Source organism: Geotrypetes seraphini, chromosome 1 (assembly GCF_902459505.1).
Source record: "Geotrypetes seraphini chromosome 1, aGeoSer1.1, whole genome shotgun sequence".
NCBI lineage: Eukaryota > Metazoa > Chordata > Amphibia > Gymnophiona > Dermophiidae > Geotrypetes > Geotrypetes seraphini.
Genome location: NC_047084.1, coordinates 300576623 through 300590066, shown reverse-complemented (window position 1 = coordinate 300590066; position 13444 = coordinate 300576623). Strand labels below are relative to the sequence as shown.

At 45.5% G+C, this 13444-nt stretch overlaps 1 protein-coding gene across 10 annotated transcripts in view; it reads left to right on the top strand.

Annotated features, from left to right (window-relative positions):
- Nucleotides 1-13444, top strand: part of LOC117364991 (programmed cell death protein 4-like) — an 80353-nt gene that overhangs the window by 19108 nt on the left and 47801 nt on the right. The window lies entirely within an intron of this gene.

Here is a 13444-nt window from a genome sequence, read left to right as displayed (position 1 = left end):
CTCGGTTTACAAGTTACAGTTTGTAAGAATGTTTTGCTCGTCTTGCAAAATACTTGCAAACCGCATTTGACTGTATATATACATATATTTGACTGTATATATATTTTTAATGGGCACAGATGCTGTGCCCAATTGGAAAAAAAGACCCCCCCCCCGCCGATAATGGCCCTCCTTAACAAAGGCACCGCGAACTACCCCCTACATACCAGCAAAAATGGCAAGAAGAATGCCCACTTCCTCCTGCCTTGCCGAATCCCTCCGCCACCACAAAAGAAAATTAGCAGGAGCACCCACCCCCATGGCAGCGATATGGGAAAGCCCACTCCCGCACCCCCCCAAATATCTCCTATCCTACCCCACCAGAAAAAAGGCAGGAGGAATGCCCACTCCCTCCTGCTACTGGAGGTCCCCTTCCACCCCCCCCTAAGTACTTTTTTTAGATAAGTTGGAGTAGGAAGGAAGCTCAGTTTGTACTGCCTGTAGGCCTACCGCTCAGAAATGGGCCTTTCTATCCCTGGTTCATCATGTGATGTGCAAGGAGAGGCCTTAGGCATCTGAGCCAATCAGGGCCTTAAGCGCCTCCCTCTCTATCCCGTGATACAAGGGGAAGGATTCTAAGGCCCTAATTGGCTAGTCAGGTCAATCAGGGCCTTAGACTCTTCCCCCCCCAAATGATCACAGCAGGAGAGATGCCCAATCTGTCCTGCCGACATTCATGAAACCCCCCGCCCCTTGCAAGCATTGTGCAAGAGGGATGCCTGTGCCACCGAGCTGATCGTGGAAGCTGTGATCAGCTCCGCGGCCCAATCCGGAACATATACCTGTTTTGACTTGGTCTAAGTCAAAACGTATAAGTTCCGTCCAGGCAGCCTGTCAAACTTTTCGAATTTGACTGCCGGACGACTAAGTGTAGGTTGGCCCACATCCTACCCACCTCCCACCCTACCCACTCCTCCAAAAACACCCCTTTTTGCTCTCGACACACAAAGGCAGTAAAAAAGCCTAAGCTGGTTTTAGATACGTCTAAAACCCTGTTTGATTATTGGTACTTGGACGACCTGTCTTTTTGATCGTGCAAGTGCCAATTTAGGCGGGTTTTTAGACTGTTTTTAAAAAAATTATGTACCCCATAGTCTTTATCTATTTGTATGATAAAATCGCTAAGGTAATCTTTATTCCAGTGCAATAGGTGAGACATTCTAGACGGATGGTAGTGTCCCCATCTGCAGAAGGAATCCACTCTGGATTTTTCCTTTTGTCTGTGTTCTACTTCACTTGGCTCCTTAGCTCCACCTGCAGTTCTTCCCTTCTGCACACGTTCCTGCAGGAGTGTTTGTTCTGCTCTCCACATTTCATTATTTTATTTTGGTCTTTTTTTGTCCCTTTCTCAGGGTTTCTGGTGCTCAGCATTTTTCAGCTCTGCCTGCTTTCAGAACACACAGCTGATGGCCAATCCCAATGGGTACCTGTTAGCCAGCCTATGAGCGTTGGGAGCAGCGCGGGGCTTTCAGCGCAGCTCCCTGCGCTAAAAACCTCTATCGTGGTTTAGTAAAAGGGGAGGGGATATGTTTGTCTATTTTTGTATAGTGTGACAATCTTGCATCCCAAAGTCTTGTCACAGAGAAATATGGGAGGAATTACAAGCCCCAGCAGAAGGGCTGACCAAGTCAGAGCCCGGGGGAGGGGGGGGGGAGGTGTAGATCAGCTGACTATCCTATGGACAGTGAAGAAATGGAAGTAGAACAGGAAAGCTGTGACTTCCCTGAGACTGTCCAGAAACCAGGCAGTAAAGTTTTACCTCGCTGTTTTCTAGGTGCTGGGAAGCAGAAAGCAGCACAGCAGGGTGCCTTGAGAGCAATTCAAGCTGAGGGAAGAAAACTTACCCCCCTGCAGCTAAAGGCGAGTGGTTTCTTCCCTCAGCTTAAACAGAGGCTCTGTAATGAGCTTAGGAGGGCAGCAGGAAGTGGCAGAAAGGAACCAGCAGATTCCCCGGGACAGGAGCAGAGCAGGAACCAGAATCCCAGCATGAAGCTGAACTAGCTTGGAAGCAGCCAGAGCTACTTGCTGGAAGGGACTGGGACATGAAGAAGGAACAGGTTGGAAACTTGCCTTTATCATACTGTGTGCCTGAGCCTATGATAATTGATGAGGGCTATGCTCCGTGTATAACTCATGCTGAGCCAATGGAGATTGCTTAGGGCTGTGAGGTTAAGGCGGGGAAGATTTCTGCTCCTTTCTGTTTCTCTGCTGTTCCACTGCTCACAAGGAAAAGTTATGCCCAAAGTTATATTCATGAAAACTGTCAGCATTGTTCCTGATGTTAGGACCAAAATAAGGCACCAGAGCTTATATGTGTTGGGAATATACAAACCTGCTTAGAGCTGAGTGAAACGCTGTGCAGAACGACAGCCTATGTTTGCCCTGGTGTCCCCGTTTGTAACAGCCTGATGGGACCAGCTGTACTGCATTGAAACTGAATGAACTTTTGATTGATAGCAGTTGCACTTCTCAGTTATGATACTCTGGTGAAGAGGACTGTTAATTCTATGATTTATATTGATGGAGTCCAGAGCATGCCGGATTATGTTTGATTTAAAGAAGTGCCTATTTTGTATATAAAGTTTATGGCACCGATGAAACCGGGCTCGTCTGAGGTGGCCAAGGTCAGTGGCCTAATAAAAGCTATGATTTAACATTGAAGCCATTCAGACTGTTGAAGTTTCTGTACCAAGCTCTGCCCTGACTCCACCCCCATAATAATAGTACTAATTGTAATGCAATTTCTTCCATCCATTTTTCATATACACACAATATCATCTTATTAATACACAATGGTAACCACAAAATTAAAAAGAAAAATTATACTGTACGCAACGTTAATTATCATGTACCTTGGATTACGAGCATAATCCGTTCCAGGAGCATGCTCGTAATCCAAAATGCTCGTTTATCAAAACAAAGTTCCCCATAGACAATAGTGGCAACAGCAACGATTGGTTCCAGAACCCGGGGTCTGTACCTGTCGGGGCCAGGTGCTGCAGCGCCGTCTCCTCCGTCTGCCTCATCCGTCCGTCATCGGAAGAAGAAACCAACAGTGCTGCTTCGGGGGGGGGGGGATGCCAGCCGCCAGAGAACCCCATAGTGCCGCTTCGGAGGAGGGGGGATGCCAGCTGCCGGAGAACCTCGCAGTGCCTTCAGAGGGATGCCTCCTCCATCCGCCAGCCAGCCTCCACGTTGGATGCCCCTCGCATGCTGGAGAGCCCCCACCCGAGCCCACACAGCTGAGTGCCGCCCCACCCGCACACCGCGCATGACACGCATAGAAACATAGAAGATGACGGCAGAAAAGGATTACAGCCCATCAAGTCTGCCTACTCTGCTTACCTACCCCCTGTCTATGCCCTAATGACCCAATTTCCTTATCTTGACCCTCGTAGGGATCCCACATGGGTATCCCATTTATTCTTAAAGTCTGGCACGCTGTCTGCCTCGATCACCTGCACTGGAAGCTTGTTCCAATGATCAACCACTCTCTCTGTGAAGAAATACTTTCTGGTGTCGCCATGAAATTTTCCGCCCCTGAGTTTGAGCGGGTGCCCTCTTGTGGCCGAGTGTCCCTTGAGAAAGAAAATATAATCTTCCACTTCGACACGTCCCGTGCAAGCGGGGTAGAAGTGGGAGGACCACTAGGCAACAGTGACCACAATGCGATCAGATTCACATTAGAAAGGGGGACACCCATAGTAAGGAGGACCGCAACAACTGCGCTCAACTTCAAGAAAGGGAACTATGTTGCTATGAGGAAAATGGTGGGGAAGAAGCTCAGAAATATCTTTAAGATGGAGACTGTGGAAAGCGCCTGGACCCTATTCAGGGACACCCTGCAAGAAGCACAAAAAATGTACGTCCCCAATTTCAGGAAAGGCTGCAAGAACAAGCGGTCAAAGGACCCGATTTGGATCTCAGCAGAAGTAAAGAGGGCAATAAATGACAAAAAAGTATCCTTCCGGAGATGGAAAAAGGACCCAACGGAGGAAAACCACCAGGCGCACAGGAAATGCCAAAAAGAATGCCACCGAGAGGTTAGAAAAGCAAAAGGGAAATACGAAGAGGGGCTGGCCAGGGAGGCAAAAAACTTCAAGGCATTCTTCAGTTACATAAAGGGGAAACGACCAGCGAGAGAGGAGGTGGGGCCGTTGGACGATGGGGATAGGAAGGGAGTGATTAAGGAGGATAAAGAGGTAGCTGAGAGGTTGAACACGTTCTTCTCGTCGGTTTTCACGAGAGAGGACACATCTAATATACCGGACTCAGAGGAGCTCATGAGTGGGGAACAGGCTGAAAAATTGGAACACATAGAGGTAAGTAAGGAGGATGTCCTCAAACAGATAGACAGGTTAAAATGCGGCAAATCACCGGGTCCGGACGGGATCCACCCAAGGGTTCTGAAGGAACTAAGACAGGAAATAGCGGGCACAATCCAGCATGTTTGTAACCTATCCTTGAAAACTGGAGAGGTACCAAAGGACTGGAAATTGGCAAATGTCACACCTATCTTCAAGAAGGGATCGAGGGGTGACCCTGGGAACTACAGGCCGGTGAGCCTGACTTCAATTGTAGGGAAGATGGTGGAAGCTATGATCAAGGACGGCATTTGCGAGCACATTGAAAGAAATGGTCTACTGAGAACAAGCCAGCACGGATTCTGTAAGGGAAGGTCGTGCTTAACGAACCTTCTGTACTTCTTTGAGGGAATAAGCAGTCGGGTGGACAATGGGGAACCCATCGACATCATTTACCTCGATTTTCAAAAGGCTTTCGACAAGGTGCCACATGAAAGACTGCTTAGGAAGCTGTGGAACCACGGGGTGGGAGGAGATGTGCACAGATGGATCGAGCACTGGTTGTCGGGTAGACTGCAGAGGGTTGGAGTAAAGGGCCAATATTCTGACTGGCGGGGAGTCACAAGCGGTGTACCACAGGGATCGGTGCTGGGGCCGTTACTCTTCAACATATTTATCAATGACCTGGAAAAAGAGGCAAAGTGCGAGGTCATAAAATTTGCAGATGATACCAAACTGTGCGGCAGAGTTAGGTCCAGGGAGGAGTGTGAGGACCTGCAAAGGGACCTGGAGAAGCTGGAGGACTGGGCAGACAAATGGCAAATGCGCTTCAATGTGGAAAAATGCAAGGTCATGCATATAGGGAAAAAGAACCCGTTGTTCAACTACAAAATGGGGGGGGCATTGTTGGGAGACAGCAGACTTGAGAGAGACTTGGGTGTGCTGGTGGATGCATCACTGAAGCCATCTGCACAGTGCGCAGCAGCCTCGAAAAAAGCCAACAGGATGCTGGGCATCATAAAGAGGGGCATCACAACCAGGACGCGGGAAGTCATCATGCCATTGTATCGAGCGATGGTGCGTCCGCATCTGGAATACTGCGTGCAGTATTGGTCGCCATACCTCAAGAAGGACATGGCGGTGCTTGAGAGAGTCCAAAGGAGAGCGACGAAACTGGTAAGAGGGCTGGAACACTGCCCATACGCCGAGAGGTTGGATAAGCTGGGGCTCTTCTCCCTGGAAAAAAGGAGGCTCAGGGGAGATATGATAGAGACCTTCAAGATCATGAGGGGCATAGAGAGGGTGGATAGGGACAGATTCTTCAGACTGAAGGGGACAACAGGTACGAGGGGGCACTCGGAGAAACTGAAGGGAGATAGGTTCAAAACAAATGCAAGGAAGTTTTTTTTCACCCAGAGGGTCGTGGACACTTGGAATGCGCTGCCGGAGGAGGTGGTCGGGCAGAGTACGGTACAGGGATTCAAACAGGGATTGGACGGATTCCTGAGGGATAAAGGGATCGTGGGATACTGAGAGAAGTATCCAGGAAATAAGTATAGAAACCCGACCAGGTCGTGCATGTGCAAAACCAGAGGGTTAGGACTTCGATGGGAAGATAGGACTTCAATGGGAAACCAGGGTGGCAAGGGGGCCCCTTCTGATGATTCAGACAGGTGACCTCTTTGGGCCGCCGCGGGAGCGGACTGCTGGGCATGATGGACCTATGGTCTGACCCGGCGGAGGCACTGCTTATGTTCTTATGTTCTTAGTTACTTAAATGTTTCGATCATGTCTCCCCTCTCCCTACGTTCCTCGAGAGTGTAGAGCTGCAATTTGTTCAGTCTCTCTTTGTACGAGAGACCCTTGAGCCCCGAGATCATCCTGGTGGCCGTCTGCTGAACTGATTCAATTCTGCGCACATCTTTACTGTAATGTGGCCTCCAGAATTGCACACAGTACTCCAGATGAGGTCTCACCATGGCCCTGTACAACGGCATTATGACTTCAGGCTTTCGGCTGACGAAACTTCTATTGATACAACCCAATATCTGCCTTGCCTTAGATGAAGCCTTCTCCACTTGATTGGCAGTTTTCATGTCTGCACTGATGATTACTCCAAAATCTCGTTCTGCTGAAGTCCTAGTTAAAGTTTCTCCGTTCAAGAAGTACGTCCTGCATGGATTTCCGCTTCCGAGGTGCATGACCTTACATTTCATAGCATTGAAGCCTAGCTGCCAGGTTGAGGACCAACTTTCCAATGTAAGCAGGTCCTGCGCCATATAATTCTGTAAACTGCATTCACTTACTATATTACATAGTTTGGCGTCATCGGCAAATGGTGTTATTTTACCTTGAAGCCCTTGAGTCAGATCCCCTATGAATATGTTGAAAAGGAGTGGACCCAGGACCGAGCCCTGCGGCACTCCACTGGTCACCTCCGATGTTTTAGAGAGGGTACCATTAACCACCACCCTCTGAAGTCTGCCACTCAGCCAATCATTGACCCATGCAGTTAGTGTCTCTCTTAACCCCATCGATTCCATCTTGCTTAGCAGCCTGCGGTGTGGGACACTGTCAAAAGCTTTACTGAAGTCCAGGTACACGACGTCCAAAGACTCTCCCAAGTCCAACTTTCTTGATACCCAGTCAAAGAAGCTGATGAGATTGGATTGGCAGGACCTACCCTTAGTGAATCCATGCTGACTGGGATCCCGAAGATTCCCTTCATTCAAGATCGTGTCCAATTTGCTTTTAATTAGTGTTTCCATGAGTTTGCACAATATTGATGTGAGACTCACCGGTCTATAATTCGCAGCCTCTGTCCTGCAACCCTTTTTATGCAGAGGAACAACATTAGCTAATTTCCAGTCCAGGGGAACTTTCCCCTTACTTAGGGAGAGATTGAGAGATTTTGATTGACGCTGTGCATGTCATACGCAACGCACAGGAGGGCAGCACCTGGCCACGCAGGCCCAGACAGAGGTCCTCCAACCTGCGGAAGGCACGCGATGTAGAAGGCTGGCCGGAAGACGGAAGAGGAATCCCCTGTAAATGCTCGTTGATCGGGGCAGTGCTCGGTTTGCGAGTCAAAAGTTTGCTGAGTGTTTTGCTCATCTTGCAAAACACTCGCAAACCGAGGTACCACTGTATATTAGGTTTTTTTCAAAGAGGTCAAGGCAGATGACTTTAAAATATGCAATGTCACCCTGCGAGGCACCGCCGAATCTCCTAAGGACACCCAACAGCCTGTACTCGATCCCTTCTTAACAGCAGATTAAATCACTTCAGGGACAGCCCTGAGCTCTAAAGAAAATTATGCAGGTTGGCTAATAGGTACCCACTGGGATTGGCCTGTCAGCTACAGACCATAGTCTGTGTGTTCTCAAAGCAGGCAGAGCTGAAAAATGCTCTGAGGACCAGAAACCCTGAGAAAGGGATGAAAAAGACACAAAAAAGAATAATGAAATGTGGCGAACAGAACAAACACCCCTGCAGGCATGTGTGCAGAAGGGAAGAACTACAGGTGGAGCTAAGGAGCTCAGTAAAGTAAAACAGAGGCAAAAGGAAAAATCCAGAGTTGGATTCCTTCTGCAGATGGCATGTGGCCATGGGGACACTACCATCTGAAAGAGCACTAAATTCCTGTGCACACATGATTTTTTAGTGACCCTCCAGACCGTCACAGACAAATGGGTTTACGCACCTCTGCTAGCAGGTGGAGACTGAGAACCACTGAATTATGACTAGTATAAGTGGGCTATTCAGTCCCCCTAAAATTAGTCTATTCTCAGTCTCCAGCAGGCAGAGGTGGTAAATCTGTGCATTCCCTGACTAGAATAGATATTAGCAAGGTTAGAACCTCTCTTTTTATGTGGCCATATGGGTTTTTAAATATAATAAGCTCCAAGTTTGCTTGGAGTTGTATTACTTCCTATAAAAGCCTGTTATATACATCAAATCAACCTGCAAGTGGCAGTGTGACAGAGCTGTGTTCTGCAGTTACTGGCTGTCATAACTGATGCAGTTAACCTCCTAGTGTTATGAGGCAAGCAACTCACTTCTAGCTAAAAGGGCAATTAGTTACAGTGATTGAAGATGGTTTCAGAGAGAGAGAAGAAATGAACTGTGTGTCACTGTTTCAGCTGGAGGTGAGGAACAGCTGAAGGCTGTCAGGAGAAAGTTTACAGGGGCAAATGTGACTGTGAAATCTGTGTCTCCCTCAATTCAGCTTAGTAGACAGCCCAGATGGTGGCAAACTGGTTGCCATTATTGATAGATTTCTGTAAGGAAGGCTGGGATTTTAATAATGGGAACAGTTTAATGTTCTATCTATTATTATCTATTACTATCTATTACTAATGTTCTATCTATTACTATTACTATCTGTGAAATCCATTTTATGCCTGCCTATTGTTGTTTGCATGTTAAGTTTCCCCCCCCCCCCCCCGGTCTTGTAGTGATCTATTCTTAGATTTATTATCTCTCTATTCAAGAATTATTAATAACCCATGTATAAGTGAGTCACTGTATTGGTGTGTAAACACTTTTCTTTCTGGGAACTCTGTCCTCAGATTATAGCAAAATCTGTGTTTTCAGAAACCTGAAAGAATAGTTTATGGACTAGAAACTTGCTTACGGCTGGCAGAAGCCCATCTTATTAAAAAAAAATTTTAAAAAAAAATTTACTTATGATCTGTGTAAAAAGCTTAATGGCTCCCAATACATCTGGTAGGTTGGGAGAGGTAGGAAGGGATGTCATCAAAATAATAGCATATGCTTGGTTGATGTCTGAGACTCTTAGATGGCCAAGGGCTCAAACCCTAGTGGGTGCCTAGAGAGTGAAGTAGATGCTTTACGTTACTCCTGCAATGAATTTTATTTTAAAAGAAAATTTTTCTTTCATCCAGCTAGACTAGTCCAACATAAGAAGTGGCGCAACCTGGGACATGTTAGTATTTCTCAACCTTCAGCAGATACTGAGGTTGAGATGGTGTATCGGGATTCTTCATTTTGAGGTCCGACTCCCAGGGTCACAATCTATGGCCTGCAGCCCTGTGGTGGAATTCCTTGGCCTGGCTTGTCTCCCAGGGATTTGGACCGTTTCCCTGGTTGAGCTCAGAGGAGTTTTTGTCTTTTCTTTTCCTGAGCCTTAGCCCACAAGTTTTTGCTTTCTGGGTGAGCTGATACAGGATCCTTGCCAGCAGTGGTTTGTGGGCCCTCTCCCAACTTGTAGGTGGTCCTATAATACAGAGCCAGGGCTGCCCAGCTAATAAAGTTTATAGTATTTAAAAAGAAAACAAGAGGAAATGGCTCTAAGCTGCAGTTAGAGCAAGTTTGTTTGATTTGAGCCAACTTGGAGGATGAGTTCAGAGTGAAGTTGAGTGCCTCTGCCTTTCAGCCTCTGGTGGACCACTGGTGACTTGAACTTCAGTATGATAGCCACTCTGGAGAATGCCAAGTGCTCACTCTTCTTCAGTCAGATTGGGAGTTGCTCTGACCCAGGCATGCCCCCCACAGGAACTCTTGTACATGTTTTGCTAGGATCTCTGATCAGCTGGGTTCTCCAGAAGATTGTTTCACCCATACTCTGGTGAACTCTGGTCTGGCATTTGCTATCTCTGCTATATGGATCTGATTCACTTACTGGTGAACTGACTTCGGTTGTTACCAAGAGGATTGGGACTGCTGCAGCAGAGCCTGGTTTTGATGAAAGACCCAGTTTCCTTTTAGCTTATGGTCTGGCCCTTAACGGTTGTTTGAGGAACAAGGGATATCTGGTGGCAGTTGTAGCGAGCTTATTAAAGGTGTGCAAGTCTGATATCCCAGGTCTAGAGAATTTTGAGTCTTGGTATTCTCAGGGAGGTATCTCTACCTGGTGGGCAGATTTGACTTCCATCTTTGTGTTTCCTACTAAGGAAGATTCCATCGGGATTTGGCATTTAACATTCTCAAACTTCAGGTAGCAGCCAGATTTGCTGTGTGTTTTTTTTATTGGGGGATGAAGCAACTGCAGCCCTCATTACAACCAGTCTTACCATGGTGGGACCAGAATTTGGTCCTGAAAGGCCCTGTCAGGTTCTCATTTGAGCTCCTGAGTTACACTATTTCTGAAAGTGGTGCTTCTGATGGTGATTTGCTCAGCTCAGCCCGCTGCATTTCTGAGTTGGTTACTGTTCCCACAGTTTCTTTCTTACTGAAGATGGCCTCCTTTTGATCTGAATCAAGTGGTTTTGTTGCCAGCATTTTCAAAGGCTTAGGGCCAGGACTCCTCTAGGACATTTCATAAGTTGGAAGTGCACAGGGTGTGGAGGTATCTAAGTCACACATGATTTCAGAAAATCTGATTGTCTGTTGGTGGTATTTTACAAGCCTTGTAGTACCTGAAGATTGGAGGATGGCCAATGTTACACTGACTTTTTTTTAAAAAGTATTCCAGGAGAATCTGGGAAATTACATACTGATAAGCCTGACTTCAGTGTCAGGCAAAATATTGGAAACAATTATAAAAAAATAAAATTGTTGAACATGTAGACAAGCATGATTTAATAGGACAAAGTTAGCATGGGTTCAGCCAAGGAAGGTCTTGCCTTACCAATTTGCTCGACTTCTTTGAAGGTGTGAATAAACATGTGGATAAAGGTGAGCCAGTTGATCTAGTTGATCTAGATTTTCTGAAAGCTTTTGATAAAGTTCCTCATGAGAGGATCCTGAGAAGAGTCATGGGATAGGAGGCAATGTTCAGTTATGGATTAGGAATTGGTTATCAAACAGAAAACAGAGGGTAGGGTTAAATAGCAATTTTTCTCAATGGAGAAGGGTAAATAGAGGAGCGCTGCAAGTATCTGTATTAGGACCGGTGCAATTTAACTTATTTATAAATTATCTGAAAATTGGAACGAGTGAGGTGATTAAATTTGCAGATGACACTAAACTGTTCAAAGTTGTTAAAATGCATGCGGACTGTGAAAAATTGGAGGCAGACCTTAGGAAACTGAAAGACTGGGCATCCAAATGGCAGATGAAATTTAATGTGGACAAATACATATTGATGCAGGTTGAGAAGAATAACCCAAATCATAGTTACCAAATGCTAGAGTCCACCTTTGGGACTGATGCCCCACCCCCCAAAAAAAATCTGGGTATTGTAGACAATATGCTGAAACCTTCTGCCTAATGTGTGGTGGTAACTAAAAAAACAAACAAAATGCTAGAAATTATTAGAAAAGGGATGGTAAACAAGACTAAGAATGTTATAATTCCTCTGTATCACTCCATGGCGCAACGTCACCTTGAATATTGCATTCAATCAATTCTGGTTGCCTTATCTTAAAAAAGATATAGTGGAACTAGTAAAGATTCAAAGAAGAGTGACCAGGATGATAAAGAGAATGAAACGCCTCTTGTATGATGAGTCTAAAGAGGCCAGGGCTCTTCAGCTTGGAAAAGAGACAGCTGAGGGGAGATGTGATTGAAATCTATAAAATCCTGAATGGTATAGAATGGGTACAAGTGGATCAGTTTTTTTGTGTTTTTTTTTACTCCATCAAAAATTACAAAGACTAGGGGACACTCAATGAAGTTACAGGGAAATACTTTTAAAACCAGTAGGAGGAAATATTTTTTCATTCAGAGAATAGTTAAGCTCTGAAACTCATTGCCAGAGGATGTGGTAAGAGTGGTTAAAGTAGATGGAGGAAAAGTCTATAGTCTGCCTATGAGACAGACATGGGGGAAGTCACTATTGGCTTCCTGTCGAGGGAAGAGTTCTCTTCAAATTTGGATGCCTTGTCTACAAAGCCCTACATGGCCTATTGCCTAACTACCTAACTGCTCAATTCTTGTTCTCGTCGCCAAGCTGCTCCACACATTCCTGATTATTTTTTACCTACCCTTCAGTCAAAGGATGTACTCAGAAAAGATTCATTAACCGACTCTTATACCAAGCTGCTTCCAGGGATCCTGAACTGTGCCAAATGGTTAGAATATCAACATCATATTCATTTTAGAAAGCTATTAAAAACCCATCTGTTCTCAAAATTCTTGTAATCCCTTCAAAGCAGCATACTGATGTGAAACTATTGTTAACTCATTGATGCCAATAATCTATCTATTGTAGCTCACTGACAATGGTCAGTCCATCTCTTTTGTAAACTGCATAGAACCGAAAGGCTTTTTCGGTATATAAATAAAAATTTATGTTATGTTAATGCCATGGATCAATAGCATAGAATTTTGCTACTGTTTGGGTTTTTGCCAGTTACTTGAGACCTGGATTGGCCACTGTGAAGACAGAATACTGGGCTAGATGGACCATTGATCTGACCAAGTAAGGCTATTCTTATGTTCTTCCTAGCATGTTGGATGAACTCTGCTATAGAGGCAGCTTATGCTATGGCTGGAAAGTGGTTCCATTGACCTGTGCTGACTTGACTAGAGAGCAGGCGATCACTTGGATCAAGGTTTAGGTGGTTCATTTGGAGGATATCTGCAGAGTAGTGACACAGTCATGGCTTCATTCCTTTGTGAAATATTACGGAATTAAAAGAACAATGGTATGTTTTGGCAGGGTAGGTTTAGAGGAGCGTTGTCATCTGAGGGATAGAACTCTGATACATTCCACTGGCCTAACAGAATGAAAAAGAACATAAAATAGTCTTACCTATTAATTTCCTTTTTCTTGATTCCTGCCAAATCAGTCCAATATCTCTGTCTTTGAAAGAATTGTATCTAGACCACAGCTGGTCTACAGATCTACTCATTTTGGTTGTGCTTCGGTTTATTTAGTTGGTTTGCAGAGACTTTTGGTGGACATATTTTTGCTTTGGCTTGGTCATACTGACAAGTTCCAGATTGCATCACTTCTTATGCTGGTGATGCCACTGGAAAGTGTCTAGTTCTCTACCTCCATCTGCTGTTAAAGGGGGACAGAAATAATTAGTTTGGACAGGTCTAGCAGGAATCGAGGAAAGGAAGTTAACAGGTAAAACTAAATTTTACCTTCCTGACCTTTGTAAAAGCCTCTTTAGCTTCCCTTCTTATGTCTAAGCTTTCCACATGGGTTTTTTCTCTCCATTCATCTTATATATGCTTGCTTTGTCATA